The 25,092-nt window shown below is 42.8% G+C and overlaps 1 long non-coding RNA gene across 3 annotated transcripts in view; it reads right to left on the bottom strand.

Annotated features, from left to right (window-relative positions):
- LOC101734832 overlaps positions 1 to 25,092 on the bottom strand; it is a 94,977-nt gene that overhangs the window by 35,890 nt on the left and 33,995 nt on the right. For all 3 annotated transcript variants that reach the window (XR_004219638.1, XR_004219637.1, XR_004219639.1), the window contains 3 exons: positions 24,559 to 24,717; positions 15,958 to 16,042; positions 15,600 to 15,716 (listed from right to left, as the gene is read on the bottom strand). This is a non-coding gene — a long non-coding RNA (uncharacterized LOC101734832). The remainder of the gene's footprint in view (positions 1 to 15,599; positions 15,717 to 15,957; positions 16,043 to 24,558; positions 24,718 to 25,092) is intronic.

Raw genomic sequence — 25,092 nt, forward strand, 5'->3', positions numbered from 1 at the left:
CAAATACTCTGACTCATACTAATTACGCTGTCATGTGACTTATTTTGTTGTTTCACTGATTTGCACAATTTTTGTTTTATCCCTGTATTAGTGTTCCTGATCCGTTTTTAGCATGGCTTTGCCGTGTTAGGGGGGTTACAGCACATAATACGCTGACAGGGGGCTCTGTGTGTAAAAGCTGGGTTGGCAGGCGAGAAATCCATATGCACAAAAATACAACTGATTTGGAAAGTCCCATGTCTCCTGAATGTGCCAATACCAAAAAGAAATGCAACGAACAACACTGCAAGTGTAAAACTGCAATAAAATCACAAAAATGAAAGACAATTGGGCAAATCAATGAAATAACAAAATGAATTATTTCCCAGCGTGGTTAGTGGTCAGAATACGTGCCTGCCAGGAAAAGCGCTAAGGGAAGACCCTCAGGTGCCTATATGGGGAATAAAATAACTTTCTGTTAAATCTGGCGGCAGAACTAAAGGGCAGAACATTTCTCTGCAGGGATCGGCGCAGGCCCAGGACAGCCGGACCCTCGGCACCTGAGCCAATTGGTGTGGCTAAGTAATAATACAGCCCAATGTAATGTAAAGGGTAAGTTCACCTTCAAAGCAGAACAAAAACTAGTCCATCTTTAAGTTAACTTTCGTGGGTCATAAAATCTTCTGTTCTCAGCAAGTTCTAGAGCAAAACAACACGGGAGCAGGGTCTGGGGGCCTCGGCACAGGAGCGGAAACCACGAGGGAGCGAATTTAAATTCATGTGGGCATAAAATCACAGCATTACACATTTAATATTATCCCCCTGTCCAATGGCTGCGCCTGTAATTCTGGTAACATCAAAGCTTTTTGTACCCTCATACAGTAGCGCCTCGGCCACACACCTCCTGCACAATGTCCAATTGCACTGCCCCGCCATGTACAGCTTTGTCTGCGTAGCGTGTTGTGACATTGTACAGGAGTTGCGCGGCGTAGGCAGAACTGTATGAATTGCAGCACCAACTAAATCGGAAGGTACAAAAAGCTTTAATATCAGCAGAGTTGTGCAGCCGTTGGGCAGGGGGATACATCTCATTGGGTAACGCTGTGCTGATGTCCCTGCGTATTTACACTCGCTCCCTCCAGGTTTCAGTTTGGGGATTTTGGTGGTGTGTACTGGGCTCTCCTGAATAGCTGCGAATTGGGCACAAGCTACACGGGGCTGGTAAAAATGGGCCTGCAAAAATGTGAGAGCTTAAGAGGCCAAAGGCAAGAAGAGAGGTGTTAGGCACTAACATAGGGGGAGATAGAAAAAATAATACCAGCAAGAAATGGGCCGCTGACGCCCATATGCATAGGATTGCCAAAGTATCTGGCCTATAGCATCACAATAGTGCATACAAGTTGTCCCGCAGGGCACTACAGCTACTGCAAAATCAATACATTTACTGTATTTTATGTGGCGCAAAATGAAAAAATATACATTTACCTTAGAAATCCGTCCAAAATGGGCACTTATGGGTAGTTATATCTTACAACTCAAAACTTACATTTTACAGCACCCTGTCTCCCATATGTCATTAGGTAACAAGGATAAAAAAAGGGAATAAAAAAACAGCACTTTTTTGCTTGCCCAGTGAGATCAGCAGGCAGAAATGCAGTTAAAGGATGAGGGAACACGGAAGGTTTGCTCCACTGCTCTGTTTTTTTTTTGCAGGCTAAGAAAGCGGATCCACACCCTTACGCACCTCTGTAAAACTGCATTGAGAAGTACAGAATCCTCCTTCCCCGAGCAGGGATCGGCCTGAAAACACCAAAGCAGGAGTTTTTGGGCAGATGCAGTTTTACTGAGGTGCAGAAATACGGAAGGGATTCTCACCCTGCAGAAAAAAATGCAGACTAAGAGCAAACGCTCCGTGTAACTTCGGCCTAAATTGTTTCACTGAGAATAAAATCTATTGTAATGAATTGGCCGTCTCAATACCCACCCATCTCTGTGCATTCAGTGCCAACACTCTATTGTATAGAGCCGCCGCAGTAAGAGAAGCGGTTGATGTAAATACGTACCAGCTAGGCTCACTGCTCGGGAAAGATTTTGCCCCATTCTGATTTCGGCACATTTGCTGCAGGCAGTTGTTTATTCAGATGGCGCGAGCGCCCCTCAGTGCCATACACAGAGCTTGATACGGCTGCCTGATGCACTTTTACTCAGTTGCCAAATACTGGGCTCTGTAGCTCCTTCCAAGTCATTGTTGGTCTCGGTGGTTTCTCTCGTTTTCTTTTGTTTCCATGATAAGAAGTCAGTGCTTTAAAGAAATAAAATTTCAGAAAACAACTTCAATGTAGGACTTGTGGGTCAGTAATGAAGAGAATAGGGCAGGGGTTTGAAGACTTGGGCAAGTTACTAGAACTAAATGACCTTAGCAACCAGTGAGCAGTTTGAATGAGAGGCTGGAATATGAATAGGAGAGGAGCCGAATAGAAAAAGAAGTTAGGAAAAGTAACAATAACAATAAAACTTTAGCTTCACAGAGCAACCAGTTGTTGGACGCTGGGGTACGTGACCCCCATTTGAAAGCTGCAAAGAGTTGGAAGAAGAAAAAGACAAATAGAATATAAAAAAATGAATAATTAAGACCAATTGGAAAGTTGCTTAGAATAGACCATACATACTAGAAGATAACGTTAACTGAATGCAGTGCAGACCAGCTTACTCCCCATGAATACATTCTTCATTCCTGTCTTCAGCGGCACTGAGGTGGGGTGGGGGACTGTAATTAGATGACATAATTACTCTTAGAATGGGCCTAAGTACTGGGCACATTTTTGAGAGTGAGTGCACACGTAGAAGGGGGTAGGCAGAGGTACCTGCTTAGCACCCCCCCACACACACACACATAGGTGCGCCCTAGGCAGGTACCACTTCTGCCTACCCCTGGTTCCAGCCCTGGGTATGTGTCAAAAACACCCAGCAGTACACTAACAGATTGTGCCTGAAATACTTTACACAGCAAGGCCAGAGTCTACTCACAGTAGGATTACCCCAGGAAACCATATATTTTTGGAAAAAAAAAACTATTTTGGAAAATCCGAAATGGGCAAATATGTCTTTCTACTCCAAACTACCAGACTGTAAAGCTTTTCTACAGTTATTGGTTTTTATAAATATGAAATTAGTTAAAAAACACCTCAAAGCTTCCAGTTTACAGGATCCTATCTCCTACAGGTCATTTGGTACCAAGATAAAAACATCCTAAATATGAATGCCAGTGGGGTTGTGGTCAAGATGGCAAATAAAACATAGTCAATATAAATGCCAGCGGGGGTGTGGCCAAGATGGCAAATAAAACATAGTAAATATAAATGCCAGCGGGGGTGTGGCCAAGATGGCAAATAAAACATAGTAAATATAAATGCCAGCAGGGGTGTGGCCAAGATGGCAAATAAAACATAGTAAATATAAATGAAAACCATACTAACAGGAACCCAAACATTTCCCAAAGCGCTGACCAGGCCGCAGACCAAGAAGACTATTCCCCCTCCCTGGACTCAGTGCAAAGCATCACGACTAAAACAATACCTGATCCTGAACTCGGAGATTCTCTTAGTGATTAAATGGATTTACCCATCAATGGCCGCCCAACTTGAAACTGTTAAAGTGGACTCATCGTTTCAGCGTCAGGATTTTCAAATTCTCTGTGAACGCATGTCCAATGTAGCCCACAGACTGTCCATTGCTGAAGACATTATATAAGTTTATCACTGACACATCATTTACACTTTTTTATTGAGGAATTATCTATATATTGGCGCGGGTTTAGTTAACACAACACAACTACAGCAAAATACACTCATTTATGTGGATAAAGAGACACAAATCTGTTTACCCCAGAAAGCCACATATGTTGGGAAAGTACCTGTACATATTCAGGGAAATACAAAGGGGTAAACAACATGGTAGAATGCAATAAAACCAACCCAAGGAGAGCAGCAGCCAGAACCCAAGTTTCACTTGTTTCCCCAATTCGGTTTTACAGGCAACAAATATGCAGAGCTGAAAATGCAATAAAATGGCTAAAAACTGAATAACGCTAAAAATCCAATTGGCATGAAATACAAAAGATACTGCATAAGTATTAGGGCAGTTTTTGAAGGCAAAATAACCACACAATAGTAAAATAAATAAAAGCTAAACAATAGTAAAAGTGTGTGCATGTGGCAAATTGCACAGTGTGTGTATGTACAAGTGCTGTAAGTGTGCGACCCCCTCGACCCCCCAGAAATATATGTATACGTGTGTGTCACTAACTTGTATACAGGCTGGAGAGGCAGGAGGGCTGCTGAAACCAGAGGAGGGCCGCCATGATGCAGAGAATTGCAGGGGGGGCAAAGGCTGAAGGAACAGGAAGGTCCCTGCTGCCCAACGGCCCACTCTTTCCCCCAAAGGGAACTGTGATTTGGTGGGTTCCCTCAGTGCAGCAGCCACAGAGCAGGTAGCCATGCCCTCCCCACTCACTGCACAATCATGCTCACTCACACTCACACTCAGTCACACACTCACACACAGAAAGAAGCAGAATTAGCATCTCACCCTCCTGGAAGCAGCACCATTTTGTAGGATAATGTCTCACACACACAGCATCATGTGACCAGGGTGGGGCTCAGAAAAGATACAAAGTAAAAAGTATGGGGGGGGGGTGCTGGTGCCTGGCAGAGAGAGAGCTGCAATGTTATCAGGAGACAGAGGCACAGAATCAGCACTTACTGCTGTCATTATTGCTCTCCAGTTGGGCATTTGCCCCGTCCCCCTCTATTTTTCTCCCTCAAATAGGGCAAAAGCCTCAGGTCCCCATAATGGTGTTTAGGGTTCCTGCCACACAAGGCGCTTTCCTGGCTTGTGTATAAGCGCAGGCTGAGAAACCGCCCCTCCACTTCTATTTGCTTCATGGTGCGTCTGTGCAGATTTTGGCGCAGTCAGTATCCATTTTCCTGCTGAAATCCGCTCCATGTGTCAGATGTGGGTTCAGACACACCATAAAGCAGATCGTAGAAATTTTAGAACAAGATTTAGAGCTCAAAATACAAACTGATTTGTAAAGCCTCATGTCTCCCAAACGTGCCAATACCCCAGGAAACCATATATTGTTGAACAGTACACATTCTGCCAAATCCGAATGGGTAACCATGTGTTTCTACTCCTAAGTACCAAACAGCAATGCTTTTCTAAGTTTAGCAGTTTCCAAAAAAAAAAAATGAAAATTCTAAAACATTGTCTCAAAGCTTCAGTTTTCAAGCATCATATCTCCCACATAACATTAGGTACCAAGAAAACACACCCTAAATATGAAAGCCAAGGGCCCACTGAACAGTTTGATGCCAATTGTGCATAGGATCACCAATGTATCTGGCATTTAGAGACCCCAAAAGTAAGTTAGTGCATACATATTGCCCTTGAGATCACTTTAGCAGACTGGGGGGGCAGGGCAGACCGGGGATCCCACCCCAGGGGCCCTGCAGGTGCATGTCCCCTAATCCCCCCCACAGGGTCCCCCACCAGACGTCCTCCCCTGAGCTCGTGTAAGTTTAATGCGTCGGGGAGGAACGGTCGGACAGGGGGAGCACCAGGAAGGGTCGGGTCTAGGCCAATAAACCAATCCGATCCTTAAAAGAAATTGTTTCCCCAGTCAAATTATAACAAAGCCATGGTAAGTAATCAGAGCAGCTGAACCCCCTCCGAAAGCAAACTAGAACGTTTATGTACCCGTGTCTCTTCTCCGACGGCAAACTAGAATGTTTATGTACCCCAGTGTCCCCTCTCCGACAGCAAACTAGAATGTTTATGTACCCCAGTGTCCCCTCTCCGACAGCAAACTAGAATGTTTATGTAACCCAGTGTCCCCTCTCCGACAGCAAACTAGAATGTTTATGTACCCCAGTGTCCCCTCTCTGACAGCAAATTAGAATGTTTATGTACCCCAGTGTCCCCTCTCCGACAGCAAACTAGAATGTTTATGTACCCCAGTGTCCCCTCTCCGACAGCAAACTAGAATGTTTATGTACCCCAGTGTCCCCTCTCCGACAGCAAACTAGAATGTTTATGTAACCCAGTGTCCCCTCACAGACAGCAAACAAGAATGTTTATGTACCCCAGTGTCCCCTCTCTGACAGCAAATTAGAATGTTTATGTACCCCAGTGTCCCCTCTCCGACAGCAAACTAGAATGTTTATGTACCCCAGTGTCCCCTCTCCGACAGCAAACTAGAATGTTTATGTACCCCAGTGTCCCCTCTCCGACAGCAAACTAGAATATTTATGTACCCCAGTGTCCCCTCTCCGACAGCAAACTAGAATGTTTATGTAACCCAGTGTCCCCTCACAGACAGCAAACTAGAATGTTTATGTACCAAAGTGTCCCCTCTCTGACAGCAAATTAGAATGTTTATGTACCCCAGTGTCCCCTCTCCGACAGCAAACTTGAATGTTTATGTACCCCAGTGTCCCCTCTCCGACAGCAAACTAGAATGTTTATGTACCCCAGTGTCCCCTCTCCGACAGCAAACTAGAATGTTTATGTACCCCAGTGTCCCCTCTCCGACAGCAAACTAGAATATTTATGTACCCCAGTGTCCCCTCTCCGACAGCAACCTAGAATGTTTATGTACCCCAGTGTCCCCTCTCTGACAGCAAATTAGAATGTTTATGTACCCCAGTGTCCCCTCTCCGACAGCAAACTAGAATGTTTATGTAACCCAGTGTCCCCTCTCCGACAGCAAACTAGAATGTTTATGTACCCCAGTGTCCCCTCTCCGACAGCAAACTAGAATGTTTATGTAACCCAGTGTCCCCTCACAGACAGCAAACAAGAATGTTTATGTACCCCAGTGTCCCCTCTCTGACAGCAAATTAGAATGTTTATGTACCCCAGTGTCCCCTCTCCGACAGCAAACTAGAATGTTTATGTACCCCAGTGTCCCCTCTCCGACAGCAAACTAGAATGTTTATATACCCCAGTGTCCCCTCTCCGACAGCAAACTAGAATATTTATGTACCCCAGTGTCCCCTCTCCGACAGCAAACTAGAATGTTTATGTAACCCAGTGTCCCCTCACAGACAGCAAACTAGAATGTTTATGTACCAAAGTGTCCCCTCTCTGACAGCAAATTAGAATGTTTATGTACCCCAGTGTCCCCTCTCCGACAGCAAACTTGAATGTTTATGTACCCCAGTGTCCCCTCTCCGACAGCAAACTAGAATGTTTATGTACCCCAGTGTCCCCTCTCCGACAGCAAACTAGAATGTTTATGTACCCCAGTGTCCCCTCTCCGACAGCAAACTAGAATATTTATGTACCCCAGTGTCCCCTCTCCGACAGCAACCTAGAATGTTTATGTACCCCAGTGTCCCCTCTCTGACAGCAAATTAGAATGTTTATGTACCCCAGTGTCCCCTCTCCAACAGCAAACTTGAATGTTTATGTACCCCAGTGTCCCCTCTCCGACAGCAAACTAGAATGTTTATGTACCCCAGTGTCCCCTCTCCGACAGCAAACTAGAATGTTTATGTACCCCAGTGTCCCCTCTCCGACAGCAAACTAGAATATTTATGTACCCCAGTGTCCCCTCTCCGACAGCAACCTAGAATGTTTATGTACCCCAGTGTCCCCTCTCCAACAGCAAACTAGAATGTTTATGTACCCCAGTGTCCCCTCTCCGACAGCAAACTAGAATATTTATGTACCCCAGTGTCCCCTCTCCGACAGCAACCTAGAATGTTTATGTACCCCAGTGTCCCCTCTCTGACAGCAAATTAGAATGTTTATGTACCCCAGTGTCCCCTCTCTGACAGCAAACTAGAACATTTATGTACCCCAGTGTCCCCTCTCCGACAGCAAACTAGAATGTTTATGTACCCAAGTGTCCATGGGCGTCCGCAGAAAATTTTCCAAGGGGGGGCAAGTAAGCTAGCATCATCCTGCAACAGACAAATATATATATATATATATATATATATATATATATATAAATATATTTTTTTTTTTTGCAGGATGATACTAGGGGAGGCTAATGATGGCCCATACACAGACTGACCTACAGCTAATGTGACACTTAGTGGATTCGCTGCTGGCGTAAAAAGTTAACCTCCCAACTACCTCTTGCCGTTCCCACTGACTCCCAGGGATACTGTACAAAAGTGCGGGTGGGGGTGCTTTTTTTTTTTACCCTAAAATGTTTAGGATGTAAAAGTATTCATACGCGCACTTCTGTTAGGGGATCTGCAAACATTTGTGTTTGTGATCAGTTAGCTTCAAGGGGTAGTTCGCATTCGAATTCACTTTTATTTTTAATGGTTTTTCAGTTATTTAGCTTTTTGTTCAGCAGCTCTCCATTTGGTATTTCAGCAGCTATCTGGTTGCTAGGGTCTTATTTACCCTAGCAACCAGGTAGTGGTTTAAACAAGAGATGGGAATATGAATAGTTAAGGGGCCTACTTGGAAAAATAAGTAATACAAAATTATAATAATAATAAAATTGTAGCCTCACAGAGCAATATTTTTTGGCCCCAATTTGAAATCTGTATAGAGGCAGAAGAGAAAGGCAAATTATTCAAAAAAATTAATTAGGAAGACCAATTGCAAAGTTGCTAGGAATAGGCCATTTTATAACATACTAAAGGTTAACTTAAAAGTGAACCACCCCTTTAGATGTGTTTATGTTAGTTTTATAGCAAGAAAGGCAGTGGGTACTGACTCCCCATTATATACAGTGAGACGCAGTCCGTATCTACAAACCCAGCACATTATATACAGTGAAACACAGTGGGTACTGAGGGCAGATATTCAGGCCCTGGCACTATAACACTGGCACTGATACACAACATTGGCCCCACTGTAACTTACTATAAATGAACAAAACAATGACAAAAAAAAAAAAAAATAGTAAGTGCAAAAAACAACAACAAATATATAAACACACAATGAGCTTTTTCAGAGGGAAAGAGTTAACTTACCCTCCATGTGTTAGGGTAGGGGATAGATTATATATTATTTTAATTGTCAGGTCAGGCAAAAAACAATTTAATGTCAGCTAGTGATTCTTTAGAACTGTATAGTACCTGTGTATAGTACCTGGGTATAGTGCCTGTGTATAGTACCTGGGTATAGTGCCTGGGTATAGTGCCTGTGTATAGTACCTGGGTATAGTGCCTGGGTATAGTGCCTGGGTATAGTGCCTGGGTATAGTGCCTGGGTATAGTGCCTGGGTATAGTGCCTGGGTATAGTGCCTGGGTATAGTGCCTGGGTATAGTGCCTGGGTATAGTACCGGTGTATAGTACCTGTGTATATAGTACCTGTGTATAGTACCTGGGTATAGTGCCTGGGTATAGTGCCTGTGTATAGTACCTGTGTATATAGTACCTGTGTATATAGTACCTGTGTATATAGTACCTGTGTATAGTGCCTGGGTATAGTACCTGGGTATAGTACCTGTGTATAGTGCCTGTGTATAGTGCCTGGGTATAGTACCTGTGTATAGTGCCTGTGTATATAGTACCTGTGTATAGTACCTGGGTATAGTACCTGTGTATAGTGCCTGTGTATATAGTACCTGTGTATAGTACCTGGGTATAGTACCTGTGTATAGTGCCTGTGTATATAGTACCTGTGTATAGTGCCTGGGTATAGTACCTGTGTATAGTGCCTGTGTATAGTACCTGTGTATAGTACCTGGGTATAGTACCTGTGGGATGAAAACTGCAGCAAAAGTTGAGAGTTGGTTCTTAGGTAAAGTTACAGCTTCTTTTCAGTCTTCATTTCTGTTTCCAGTTTGCAAAATCTCCCGATCCCTGTGTGCATCTGTGCTCTGATTGGTCAATTTTACTGTCTGTCAAGGAAGCTGTGCTCTGATTGGAGAATCCACAAGAAGAAAGATCCAATCGGAGCACAGCAAAAACGGGCTTGAGGGGAAAGTGCAGAAACGGAGTAAGGTTTTTGTTTTTTTGCTACTTTTCCAGGGGGGGGCAAGTGCCCCCTCTTGCCCCCTTCTGTGGACGCCCATGCAAGTGTCCCCTCTCCGACGGCAAACTAGAATGTTTATGTACCCGTGTCCCTTCTCCGACAGCAAACTAGAATGTTTATGTACCCCAATGTCCCCTCTCCAAAAGCAAACTAGAATGTTTATGTACCTGTGTCCCTTCTCCGACAGCAAACTAGAATGTTTATGTACCCCAGTGTCCCCTCTCCGACAGCAAACTAGAATGTTTATGTAACCCAGTGTCCCCTCTCTGACAGCAAACTAGAATGTTTATGTACCCCAGTGTCCCCTCTCCGACAGCAAACTAGAATGTTTATTGTACCCCAGTGTCCCCTCTCCGACAGCAAACTAGAATGTTTATGTACCCAAGTGTCCCCTCTCCGACAGCAAACTAGAATGTTTATGTACCCCAGTGTCCCCTCTCCGACAGCAAACTAGAATGTTTATGTAACCCAGTGTCCCCTCTCCGACAGCAAACTAGAATGTTTATGTACCCCAGTGTCCCCTCTCCGACAGCAAACTAGAATGCTTATGTACCCCAGTGTACCCTCTCCGACAGCAATCTAGAATGTTTATGTACCCCAGTGTCCCCTCTCTGACAGCAAATTAGAATGTTTATGTACCCCAGTGTACCCTCTCCGACAGCAAACTAGAATGTTTATGTACCCCAGTGTACCCTCTCCGACAGCAAACTAGAATGTTTATGTACCCTAGTGTCCCCTCTCCAACAGCAAACCAGACATTTCAAGGGGGTGGGCCAGTGACATCAGGGTGTGGCCGGTGATATTTTGGGGCAGGTCTGTGCTATCAGGGGGCATTTGGAAATCCAAACAGGCAATGTTTACCTGGATAGCGCTTCTGAAAACAGGGCTGTCCAAGTAAAATTTAAACTGATGTCAACACTAGCGCTTGTTGGGGGTCTGAGGATATGAAGCCTGTAAAACAACCCATTTCCCCCATATACACAGAGCCCCTATGTAACCACCCACACACACAAGGGAAACTAACAGGAAAAAATGCCAGCATCATATTTCATACCCTCAGAACAATTGCGAATATAATATGCTGCTCCGACATCATGAATTATGCCCACAAAGCTCAGAAATTGGAAATACTGTGTCAATATCATATTTAAACCTCACAGAACAGAAAACTTGAACAGTATAAATGCAATGCCAGCCTTATATGTAATGCCCACAGGGCGCATAGTCAGTATATATGCAGTGCCAACATCATGTATAATGCCCACAGGGCACACAGCCAGTATATATGCAGCGCCAACATCATGTATAATGCCCACAGCCAGTATATATGCAGCGCCAACATTATGTATAATACCCACAGGGAACACAGCCAGTGTAAATATGCAGTGCTAACACCATGTAAAATGCCCACAGGGCACACAGCCACTATATATGCAGTGCCAACATCATGTATAATGCCCACAGGGCACACAGCCAGTATATATGCAGCACCAACATCATGTATAATGCCCACAGGGCACACAGCCAGTATATATGCAGTGCCAACATCATGTATAATGCCCACAGGGCACACAGCCAGTATATATGCAGCACCAACATCATGTATAATGCCCACAGGGCACACAGCCACTATATATGCAGTGCCAACATCATGTATAATGCCCACAGGGAACACAGCCAGTATATATGCAGCACCAACATCATGTATAATGCCCACAGGGCACACAGCCAGTATATATGCAGTGCCAACATCATGTATAATGCCCACAGGGAACACAGCCAGTATATATGCAGCACCAACATCATGTATAATGCCCACAGGGCACACAGCCACTATATATGCAGTGCCAACATCATGTATAATGCCCACAGGGCACACAGCCAGTGTAAATATACAGTATGCAGAAATGCCTGAAAGACTGGGAAATGAACACTTTGTTAACACCACACAAACTACACTAATTATACACACAGTGAGAAGCAGTGAGAACCATAGCTTCAAATCCATTAAATACAATGATCTCTGAAACCCCAGACCCCTTACCCTTCCAAAAAGCAGGTCTCCTGTAGGCTGCCTTATGTTGTACCTGAAGATCTCAGCATGATAGAGTTCAGAAAGGGCTCAGAAATCTTTTGTGTTGCCAAATGTTCTCAGTAGCCCCTCCTTGTGGTAGGCATGAGAATAGCACCCAAGCAGTAGAAACCCTGTTCCCTACACACCAATATTACAACTAAAAAAGTAAAAATTTGTCAAATGCTAATTCTTGACATGCAGACGTGATGTTTTTTCGCATACAACTATTTTTTATTCTCATTCCAAACACATTAAAGTCAATGAGTGGTTTTTCTGATTCCTACCGCCAACTTTTTTTGCTGTGCAACTTTTTTCACACTCAAATCAGTCAATGGGCATTTTTTTTTCTCAATTTTACTATCGTGCCTTTTTTTCACGCACTTTATTTTTTAACACAACTATTTTCTCCAAATATATCAAAATCATTGTTATTTTTGTTGTGGTCAGTTTTTTCCCCAGTTTAACAAAAATTTTTACCAATTACGAAATGTATAATTTCACTGTGAATCCATGCCTAGCGAATAAATTTGTTCATCACTAGTGCCAATACCTTTCTTTAGATGGGAGCTCCTTTGGGTCGGGCCCTCTATAGCTATTGTACTTGTTATAGGTCGGTTTGTATGGTTTCTTGTATGTTTAATGTATACATGCATTTATTGTACAACCCGGCAGAATATATTGGCGGTTTACAAATACATGTTAATAATACTTAATGCCCCCAAAACATGTAGGGTTAAGAAAAAACAGAGCTATTTCCCATTTGCTCTGTTGCCAGGGTGCAGCAGCCAGCAGAATGAAGGGTCCCATTACACACCTTTACTTTAGGCGCTGTAACGAAATTGTTTCCCCGCCGCCTAGTATCACATTATAACAGAGTTCATTTATGAAAAACCGCCACGACAACTGACCCTCCCCGACAGCAAAGTTTAATGCCTACCTACACCAGTGCCGGGCACCTTGCCCCTCCCCCTGCATGTGTTAATTTGCACATTTTTGTTCATTTACGGTGCGTGAATAAACCAGTATGTGCATAGGTGCAGTCACAGGGCCCAGGGGTAAAGGGGCGACAAAAGATATACATTCCTAGTGCCCCCACACCATTGCACCCTCGGCACGTGCCTCTCTGCCTACCCCTAGTTCCAGCCCTGATCTGTTTCATCTACAGGGGTCCTACACATGGTGACAGGCACATTACAATGCCTTCAGTGTCCACCCCACCATCTCAGTGTGTATGACCCCATATAAACAAACACTGGCCACCTGAGGGCCACAGCAGATGGAAACACAATGTACTGGGGCTACCTCAGTCAACACAATAGTCCGGCAATTACCAACTGGTAAGGCAGGGAGAAAAAGCTGAGCAAATTCCGACAACTAAAGTTGGAGGCAGACTCGGTGGGAGGGGGGTGCACAAATAGATATTGGGATAAAAGCCATAGTGAAGAGACTGACCAACAAGATAAAGAAAAGAGGGAAATGACACAAGGGACAATTTAATACAAGGTATGTAGAATGGTTGGGGGTAGAGGCAGACTGGGCCAGCAAGGCACTGGGAGAAAACTCTGTGGGCCCCACCACAGCGGACACATTGCTTGGTCTGTGAGTAGATCTAATTGTAGGAGGTGCTGCAGCGGCAAAGAAGGAAGCGGTGCAACTGGGAGGAATGGGGGTATACGCAGGTACAAGTCCCTCTAACGTGCCGGGCTAAACGGAAGTGCTGTGCGCCTATAGAACCAAGGTAAATCAGCCTGAATCCCCTAAATATGAATGCCAGGGCGCTACTGGGCAGTTTGATACCCGGTATGCATAGCATTACATAAGGATCTGGCTTGTAGAGACTTAAATATCACAAAAGTGCATACAAATAGCCATGTAATAGTCACAGCAACAGCAAAATCAACACATTTTCAGAATATTATGCTGGGTAAAACCACAAATAAAATGTTGACTCAAGAAAACCTTGTATTTTAGGACAGTAAATCCTAAATGGGTAAATAGTTTTTTTTTTTTTACTAAGAATTAATGAGTCGCAAGGTTTCCCTAAAATTGACAGCTTTGACAAAATACCTGAAAATCACCACAAAGCTTGCATGTTCCAGCATCCTATCTCCCTCATCATCAGGTGCCAAGATAAACCATCCTAAAAACCAATGCCAGGGGGAAACCGAACAATGTGATGCCCAGTGTGCATAGAATTACCAAAGTATCAGATCTATAGAAACTCAAAAATCAAAATAGCGCAGTCCTTCTGTCCTTCTCCCCATCATCCACACACTGTGTATCCTACCTGAGTAACACATTACCCTCTGCTCCAACCAAATACTCCTTCCCATCACTCACCCACTTTGTATCCCACCTAAGTAACCCTTTACCCTCTGCCCCGACCAAATACTCCTTCCTATCACCCACACACTTTGTATCCCACCTAAGTAACTCTCTACCCTTTACTCGCACCAAAAAGTCCTTCTCCCCATCGCCCACACACTTTCTATCCAACCTGAGGAACTCTTTACCCTCTACCAAAACCGAATACTCATTTTCTCATTTTTACCCTCTGCACCGGCCAAATACTCCTTCTCCCCATCACCCACACACTTTATATCCCACCTGAGTAACACATTACCCTCTGCCCCTACCAAATACTCCTCCCCATCACTCACACACTTTGTATCCCACCTGAGAGACACTTTACCATCTGCCCCAACCAAATACTCCTCCCCATCACCCACACACTTTGTATCAGGGCTATAGAGCTAAGGACAGTTAAACCTTCACTGATGATTGTAAATCCTGAACTAAAGACAGAAATACATGCACTACTGATTGTAACTCTTGTAACTATTGACTGTAACACATGCACGGCTTATTGTAACTCCTGAGCTACTATCAGACCGGCACTGCTGATTCTAACCTCTCAGTTAGTGACAGAATACCTGCACTGCTGATTAAAAACTCCAGAGCTACTGACAGTAATACCTGCACTGCTAGTTGTGACTCTTGAGCTACTCACAGTAACATATGCACTGCTTATTTTAACTCACGAGCTACTAACAACAATACCTGCACTGCTGATTGTAACTTCTGAGCAACTGAAAGAAATACCTGCACTGCTGATTGTAATTCCTCAGCTACTGACAGAAATTCCTGCACTGTTGATTGTAACTCCTGAGTAAGTGGCATTAAAAGCTGCACTGCTGATTGTAACTCCTGAGCAAATGATTGTAATGCACTGCAGAGCGTAACTTTTGGGCTACTGACAGAAATTTCTACACTGCTGATTTGTAACTCCTGAGCTACTGACATGACTAAATGCACTGCTGATTACTACTGAGATGCACTGCTGGTTGTAATTCTTGAGCTACTGAACTTTATACCATTTTAAATAAATCTACTTTACAGATTTTGGATTTTACATCTGTGAGTCTGATGCCAAACGGACAATCTGGGCCAAATAGGGCTGATCTGACCATTGAGCCTTTCATTGGACCCAGATACTGGAAGAAGAACAAGACCTTCCTCTTGTGCCACCATCTTACCTTAGGGCAGTGCTTTTCAGCCAGTCAGAATTATCAGTTCAAGCTCCTCTCAAAAGGTTCAACCTTTGACCGAGTCGCTCCATGAAGGTCCAACGTCTGGTCATTGCCCCGCCTCAGCTAAGGACATAAGTACAGATATTGGAAAACATTAGAGTAATGTGAATACAATCACTGGGGGGCACCATCCAGTGATTCCACCTTTCCTTTTCTTTTAAGGGTATATATAACTTGATCTCTTTTTTAGGGAACCAAGGGTGTCAGGTTAGTGATCCACAAACAAAAAATAATGGCATCTAAATGAAATAATATCCTATTAAATAAGTAATAAAGTCTGGGTTTCCTTGTCCTGTATACTTACCAATGCTGCCCCAGAAGCAAGGTTCTCACGCCTCATGGAGCTCTAGGAGATTCTATCTTCCCCCTGTGTCTGAGTTGCTTTTTACCTGAGAGAACAATTCACTGACGTTAATATACTCGGCTCATTACGGCAGAACAGTAGAAGGGAATACAGAATGTGAGTTCTAGAGTACGGTAAGGATCTGACTGATCACTGCGCAGCGCTACAGATCCCGCAGGAAACTGATCTCCCAAAATACAAAGTAAAACAGAGACCCAGTCTAAGGGTAATGGCACAGGGGGAGACGCCTGCGGTACCTACAGTCCCCACCATATTGGCCACTCACTGTAGCACAGAGGCATTTCCATGTGCTCACACTACAGAGCAAACTGACATATCCTTTATGCTTCATCCATGTTGGCCTTTATATCGTTCTGTTAGCCTAGAGCAGGGGTCCTCAAACTTTTTTAAACAGGGGACCAGTTCATGGGCCCTCAGACTGTTGGGGGGCGGAATACAGTGTGCATCAGCGCGTCACACCGGCCCAAGTGTCTAAGGGGCTAAGGACCACGCTGAGGCAGACAGGTAGTAGTCAGGGGTGAGGACGCAGCGGGAGCCGGTAAATGACCATGGCAGGCCATATCTGGCCCACGGCCTATGGTTTGAGGACCCCTGGCCTAGAGTCTTACTCGTGTCCTACTAAACTGTGTGCGGAACTAAAACTTGCAGTCTTGAACTTTTTGCAGTTTCTATTCTAATAATTGCTTTGTCTGTTGGTACTTTATAATACAAAAGAGCAATGAATATCCTAAAAAGTATATCCTTATAACTCCACACAAATTTAACATTAAGTCCAGTGGATCTCAGGTGTCCAGGGTACATATAATTCATGTACAGTATAATATATATATAAAATCAATAAAGTTTATTAATATGCCTCTTGCTCTAAAATACCCTACAGGGGGCCCTACAACAACAGTAACTCCTGTATAGACAAATACATTTTACCCAAACGAGAACCATTCCCAAAAGAAATAAAATAATAAGTCACACAAATCAATCGGTTTGGATTGGGAGTCGCACCACTCAATAGATTTAATATCAACAGGTTGATATATTTTCTTTAAGACAAGTCACAGAGTCTCAGTGGGGGTATGTGAATCCACATGACATTCAATGATTATATAAAAAGACTCCAAATGGCTAATGCCTTGTACTTGATGGTAACTAAGCTGACTAGATCCATATTAGTGACAAAACAATCCTACTGGGTTTATTAAAACCTAAATAGTTATTTATTGGGTTTATTTAACGCTTAAATGGTTTTTGTCAGACTTAAGGCATGGTGATCCAAATTACAGAAAGATCCCTTATCCAGAAAATCCCAAAGCATTGGATAATAGATCCTATCCCTGTGCTTCAGAATATGTGCGCTGGTATTTCCCCACTCTTTGAAGGTTTGAACTTCAAAACGTAGTGACATCTAGTGGGAAACTAAGGGTAGTGCACAAATTGACTAACAGTCAATATTCTGATAACACAATTAGAATACATGGGCATACTGCACTTAGGGGCCCATTCATTAAAGTATGATTTTTTAAAATAATAAGACTTTCCATGGTACATTCATTCATCCACGAAAAAGTAATATTTTTCGTACTTTTTCGTTACCCATTCCAGCTTTGGTATCGTACTGTTTTTTTAATGCGGTTTTTTAAAATACATTACATTGGAACAGCCAGTAGAAGAAACCCCTGTAGTGCCCTGACACACTCTAATTGCCATAGGTTTGTGTTCCTGCCACTGGTTAGGCTCATGTCACACAAGGCATTTTGTCTCCCTGGGATATTTTACCAAAAAGTGCACATGATCTTCTTCCACACTTTAATATTAAAATAGGCTAGCATTTGGTGTAATTCCCTTTCTGCAACAAGAAATTGGCTTTAAACTGCCTAAACATAATTTTTATAGATCACAAACTCCCAGCAGCACACTGACCCATTCCTACAGCACTGCTCCAGTAAGCTGCACACTTCTGATTTCAAGGCCAAATGTTCCTCTAACAGTAGGTTTCCCCTAGCAAACCATACATTTCTGGAAAGAACACATTCTGACAAATCCAATATAGGTAATTGTGCATTTCTACTCCAATTTACCAAACTGCAATGCTTTCCTAAAATAATCGTTTTTGTGTGAAATGTGTGAACTTTTTTAAAAATGGTTTCAGTCTACAGCATCTTATCTCCCACAGGTCATTAGGTACCAAAATAAAACACCCTAAATATGAATGCCAGGGGTCCAATAAACAGTTTGATGTCCAATGTAGGTACATGGCTAAACATGTGCCATTTAGGGGCCCCAAAATAAAAATAATTTTAGCTACTGGAAAAATAACACATTTATTGCATTTCATATACGCTCACCTCAGAAAGTCATATAGTTTTGAAAAGTACACATTCCCCCAAAACCAAAACAAGCGTGCCTCTTTCAACTCCAACTATCAAACGGCAAAGCTTTCCTAGAGTTGGTGATTTTGATGATATTTCCAAAAATCCCCTCAAGGCTTCCACTCTGCAGCTTCTTATATCCCACATATTATTAGGTACCAAGATTAAACACCCGAAGTATGAATGCCAGGGGTCCTCTGAACAGTTTGTAAAGGCCCCAAGATGAAAACAAACTATATTTTTATATATTATTCCCTCAAATCCATCCATCCATCCATATGTCTTTCTACTCCAAACTACCAAGCCGCAAAGCTTTGCTAAAATCACCATAAAACTTCCACTCTGCAGAATCTTATCTGCTACATATCATTAGGTACCAAGATAAAACACTCTATATATGAATGCCAGGGGTCCTCTGAACAGTTTAATGCCCAACGTACAAAGGTTTATGAAAGTACAAGGCATAAAGAGACCCCAAAATATACCTTGGGCATACAAATTTCATGTTTTACATTTGCACTAATTCATAAACACACCACCAGTTTCAGGGTATTAGCACATAGGGAGATTAGCCGCCCGAGATAAATCTTCACTACCTCAGATCTCCCTGAAACACTTTCCTACCGGTTTCCTCACAAGGAAACTTAGAATTTCTTCAAAAACCTCAGACGGCAGCGCCCCCGGAGTTAACTGGGGCGGCAAAAAGCCGTTCCTGATAACTTTAAGAGCCAAATTTCCATTTCTTAATATGGAATTTCGGCTCTGCTAGTGTAGAGAGCTCTATTACACTCTCTACACCAGCGCTGCGCCCCCCTCTGGCGCTGTAAATGTAAGCGCAGGGGGGCCGAGAGGGGCAGCATCGGAGGCCAGAAACGCCCCTAAGCGACATGTATGTTTTCCCACCAGAGAGTAACATTATCGGCAGTGGGAAAGCATTTTAAAGAGAGCGTTTGCCCGCAGTAGTTAAGATTTATTGCGGGCGACTAATCTCCCCGTGTGCAGTCACCCTTATATAATCTCTCCAAAATCGCAGACCTGTATCTGTAAGAGACCTGCTGTATGTACCCACATGTATAGCAGCCCCATGCAATAAACAGTAACGCCCCCAATGTTCCTTACTATACACTCTATCCAAATACTGTCTCACTGCAGTTTTCAACGGAAAAAGAGAAGGAAAAAGTGAAAGAAGGGAAATCTGCCAAAATACAGCAAATGTCATTTAGAAAAGTCTATTGTGGTTCAGCTATAAAATATGTCAATATAAAAAAATATAAATTTTAGATGGCTTTAGTTGAAAACTATTACAAAACAAATTGTTTTTTTTTATCTGTGAAAGGGTCACAATCCACAATGTGCAAACAAAAAACGCATTAATAATAAAACATGTAAAATAATAATAATTTTAAACATTTTCAGGAAACTTTGACACATTGCTCCCTGACACGTTTGGTCTCTTCAGCTTTATCCTGAGCATAAAAACATCGCTAATTCTTATTTCCAAATGATATAAAAATCCCTGAGCAAATGCCCTAAGCCGGACGTTGCAGGAAGTTGGTGCTAAAAGAAAAACCCTTCTGTGCCAATGTGCCACACACCCATGTGGTTTCCTCCTTGGTAGAGCAAACACGGCTGTAATAGCTATATAGGCCATACTAGGGAACCATAACTAACATTTTGTTTTTTTGTTTCCTACCATCTCCTAATTGTTTCCCCCACCCCACATGAGAGACTTAACCTTTTCTGGTAACTGTATTTTTCTGGTTTTCTGCCCAAGGTTGTAAGGATGAATGTGGGGCGGTGGCTGCAGCAGAGGCCAGAGAACCCCCTCCAATCTGACCCTCCTTCTACTGATTTCTTCTTTTTCACAATACAAGGCAGAGGCCGGAACTTGGAACCAACAGAGAAAGCTTCCGGAAGTCTCCCTGCTGCAGTAATAAAAGTGAGTGAATGAAAGAACAGCGCCCCCTGCTGTCCAAACCTGCTTTAGCTCTCCAGCGCTCCATAGAACTCAGTCGGGTGTGAAAGGCTTTCAGTGACTCTCATTCTGGGTTAAGCCCCGCCCCTCTGCTTGGGAATGTGAAATGGAACAGCCGGAAGCAGGAAGCGGAACTGGATTTGTGCTAAGAGGAGACTGATTTCAATTACCTGGGGGAGGTTACTAAATGGAGTAATGCATATTGGCAAATGAACCAAAGTGTATAATAATGTGTAATGCCTCAAACACCCAAAGCAAAAACAACTACAAAAAGCCCAAGATTGTAAAAATACATATATAATAAATTACAAAAATGTATTAAAGAAAACTGCTACTGGGTTTTATTGTGATGTGCTGCTATGTGAGTCTATAGGCCGGCACATGGGATGCCACTGAAGGAGGGGCGTATGATAGGCAGCACTGTCCCAGAGTACATTGGGGGCGGATAAATGTCTCTCCACAAAAGAAAGGGTAAATTAGACCAAATGTGTTTGTGGCAAACACACAGTCATTTAAGACAAATTGCACATAGGCTGCTCCTCTGCCCAACAGGTACAACTTCCACTCCCACTTAAAGGGGAAGCATGTCTCTTCACAAAATAATACAAAATACTGTTTATATATTATTTCCCCTAAATATTTCTTTGCAGGTAGGGATTAGTCTGTGGTTCTCCTTTAAGAGGAGAGGCTACCCATATAATTCATGTATATAATCTCTGGGTTTGGAAAATGATCCTCCCCTTTTCCCTCACTAGTGTTGTTCCCAATACACTGCTTACTAATGTTGCAAAGTCCTCAGAGCACTTCAAGAGAATATCAAAGTGCGTGTTATGTCTCCCCCAGACCCTGCAGACCAGTCAGGGTTCTCCTTTTTAGAATTTAGTTAATAACAATTTGGATAAGAAATGAGATTTTATCCGAGAGGCATTGCAGATACAAAGCGGCCATGTTACTAAGGTTCTGTTCCAAAGCCCCACAGTAGGAGACCATTGCTTTCACCTCCACTCCTTGACCTTCAGATAAATCATTTGGAGGACAATTTTCATTGTTACCAAACTTGCCATAAATAAAGCCATTTCCTGAATTTAACATGCTGATTTGATGCGTTCCTTCTTCCTGGAAATGATGAGAGAAAAGTCTAAAATTGAATGAAGCTGCTGATCCCTGGAACGAGCACTGTACTTTGTAGCACTTTGAGGTAAAGGGAATCGTGAAGGAGAAGGTCTTTCTGGCGATGGCCAACCCGATGATTGCAGGGTACATGGAGCTGTACTCAGTTTAGTTGGTAAGGCATTAGTACATCCAGCAGACTGGAGAGCTTCCTTGGTCTTATTCGGTGTAGGGTGGGAAAATGACTTGCCATTACGTGTAAATATCAATTTCAAGGGAAACCCCAGTGATAGCAGATCTTGTGAGATCTGGGGAACTGATCGATGTGCAGAAACTGAGATGGTAAATGGTAAAGCATTCTTGCAATTCTGACTCCAAGTGCTTATAAGATTCTGGAATTCCTCGTTTTCTTATCTCGACAAAACCTGTTCTCCAGGTATTCTAATTTCAATTGGAGGTTCAGAACCTGTTGTTTAATTCAATTACTTAATTAAGTCCATTTCCTGGGCCTCTAAAACCATTTTCGTATTGTCCATCCTTGATTCGAGTGTATCTGTGTGTCTTGCCAATTCTTTATCTTTCTCAGAAACAGTAGTGATTTGTGCAGTAGCCTTGTCCATTAATGACTGGAACACCACTAGAACACTGTCAGATTGGTCCAAAAAGTTAGAGGACTTGTTTGAGTAGTTTGGGAAGTGGGAATTGCAGATTCTGTTTCCGCCCCCATCCGAGTTGTGTGCAGATTGTATCAAACAACCAATTTGTTGCTTCAAGAAAGCGACAATTGGTTTTGTGGATAGAGGAAGGGAGAGGTTTTGCTTTTTTCTTTGATCATTAAAGATAAATGAAATTGTAATCCAGGAGAAAGTTAAGTGGCACAGTAATGTGGAGGAAAATACTTGTAAAGAGAAATATTTAGCTGCACAGTAATAAAACATCACCTTTCCAAGATGATCTGGTGTTATGGTGCCATCTTATGGTGAAGGAGTTGAACTACAAAAGTATTTGACAATACAGTCCACAACCTCACAGTCCCAAAATTACTGAAAATAACAGTGCATTTTTAAAGTGTTGAGAAAAAGCTGAAAGCCAGTGATAGGTTCTCCAATATCATAGAGCGGTTTGAGATATAAACCTTTCAAAGTGTTGTAGGAGATCTTAACGCCAATACGTCAGGTTATTAAACTCTTTATGCAGTTGTATTAGTCCAAGGGGCATATTCATTATAGTGTGGAAGCCAACATCACCAGTCATGTTGCCAATAAAAACCAATTAGCAATTAGAATTTGAACGGTCAACTACAAAAACAAAGATCTTATTGGCTGCTATGGGCAACATCACCAGTAATGTTTGCCTCCAATGTTAATAATTACTGCCCCAAGTGTAAGACTAATAACCTTATGACTTACAATAACCATATGAATGCCATGGTCAGAACATAAAGTAATGTACTACAGAGACCTTATCCGCACACCCTAGTACTCCAAAATTATATGCCTGGTGCACACTGCTGGAGAGATCTGCACCCTCCAAAACCAGTACAACCACAAAAAAGCAAATGGCACTCAGCGCTATAAACAAGGGAAAAACCCTTAAAATTTTATTGCAGTATTGCACCTCCGCAATAAAATTTTAAAGGTTTTTCCCTTGTTTATAGCCCTGAGTGCCATTTGCTTTTTTGTGGCAGAACATAAAGTAAATCAGCCTATGCTTTCCCAAGTAGAAGCAACAAATTTGTTTAATTTGTTCATAAATGACTTAGGGGTGGGTATTATGAGTAATGTATCAGTGTTTGCAGATGACACAAAACTCTGCAGACCAGTCAATTCTATCCAGGATGTGACATCCCTGCAGCAGGATCTTGACCAACTGGCAATCTGGGTAGCTAAGTGGCAGATGAGATTTAATGTGGATAAATGTAAGGTCATGCACCTGGGATGTAAAAATATGCAAGCCCTGTATACCCTTAATGGGACTGCACTAGGCAAATCCATAATGGAGAAGGACCTTGGAGTCCTTGTAGATAATAAACTTGGCTGTAGCAAGCAATGCCAGGCAGCAGCTGCAAGGGCAAACAAGGTTTTGAGCTGTATTAAAAGGGGTATAGATTCACGGGAGGAGGGGGTTATTCTTCCCCTTTACAGAGCGCTGGTAAGGCCCCATCTAGAATATGCTGTTCAGTTTTGGTCTCCAGTGCTCAAACGGGACATTATTGAGTTAGAGAGGGTCCAGAGAAGGGCAACTAAGCTGGTAAAGGGTATGGAAAGTCTCAGTTATGAAGAAAGACTGGCCAAGTTGGGTCTGTTTACACTGGAGAAGAGGCGCTTAAGAGGTGACATGATAACTATGTATAAATATATAAAGGGATCATATAATAACCTTTCTAATGTTTTATTTACCAGTAGGTCCTTCCAACGGACACGAGGGCACCCACTCCGTTTAGAAGAAGGGAGGTTCCATTTAAACATTCGGAAAGGATTTTTTACAGTGAGAGCTGTGAAGTTGTGGAATTCCCTCCCCGAATCAGTCGTACTGGCTGATACATTATATAGCTTTAAGAAGGGGCTGGATGGATTCTTAGCAAGTGAGGGAATACACGGTTATGGGAGATAGCTCTTAGTACAAGTTGATCCAGGGACTGGTCCGATTGCCATCTTGGAGTCGGGAAGGAATTTTTTCCCCTCTGAGGCAAATTAGAGAGGCTTCAGATGGGGTTTTTTGCCTTCCTCTGGATCAACTTGTAGTTAGGCAGGTTAGGTATAGGCATTATGGTTGAACTTGATGGACGTATGTCTTTTTTCAACCCAACTTACTATGTTACTATGTTACTATGTAAATTCATTCCAAGGCTTAATAGTTGCTATAGTTGCCTGGAGCTAAAACAAAAACAATTATGCCTCCATATAACTATAGAAAAAAGTCCAGAAAAATGGTAGAGAAGTTTTCCAAATGTCAATCAAATATACTTACATTTCCATGTAGTTGACCGCTTAAAAGCTACAATGCTCAAAAAAGAGATAGGTATGTGGCAAAGTTAACTGGGCGCCAGGGTGAGAGATTCAACAAGAATAATTAGAAGCCAAAACTCACAATTTCCCTGTGAGCTGAAAAGCCTTAAGTACGTCACACCAGCCCTCCTGCCGGATACCGCGACTCACCATCCACACTGTAGGGAGCAGAGTCCGGCAGAGATTTGCAGCCTCCAAATGGGCAGCAGGCGTCTCGCTCAGGAGTACTCCAAGTCCATCTCTGTAAAGAAAAGGGACAGCTAGCAGGGAAAAGGCATCCCTAATTTCACAAGAGAGACTGCAAATAGTCAACTCCAGTCAAGATTAACTGGCGCTCCGAGATCTGCGGCCTGCTTGCTGGGCGATGGCCATGCTCAGAAATACTTAGTACAAGTATTAAGTGAAGGGCTGTCATGTTCACTTACTAGAGTTTTTAATATCTTCCAAACAATTGTTGTTGTTTACTGCTTTGTTCAAAAAATAGCCTTAAAGAAATATTTTTTTACATCATGCAGGGAACTGGAGTTGTGAGAGGGATGTTCCCTTGCAAGAACAATGTAATAAGGAACTGATAGATACTACCAAGTTTAAGCATAAGAGCAACTTTATCCTGGGC

The sequence above is a fragment of the Xenopus tropicalis genome, chromosome 8 (genome assembly GCF_000004195.4).
Source record: "Xenopus tropicalis strain Nigerian chromosome 8, UCB_Xtro_10.0, whole genome shotgun sequence".
Taxonomy (NCBI): Eukaryota; Metazoa; Chordata; class Amphibia; order Anura; family Pipidae; genus Xenopus; species Xenopus tropicalis.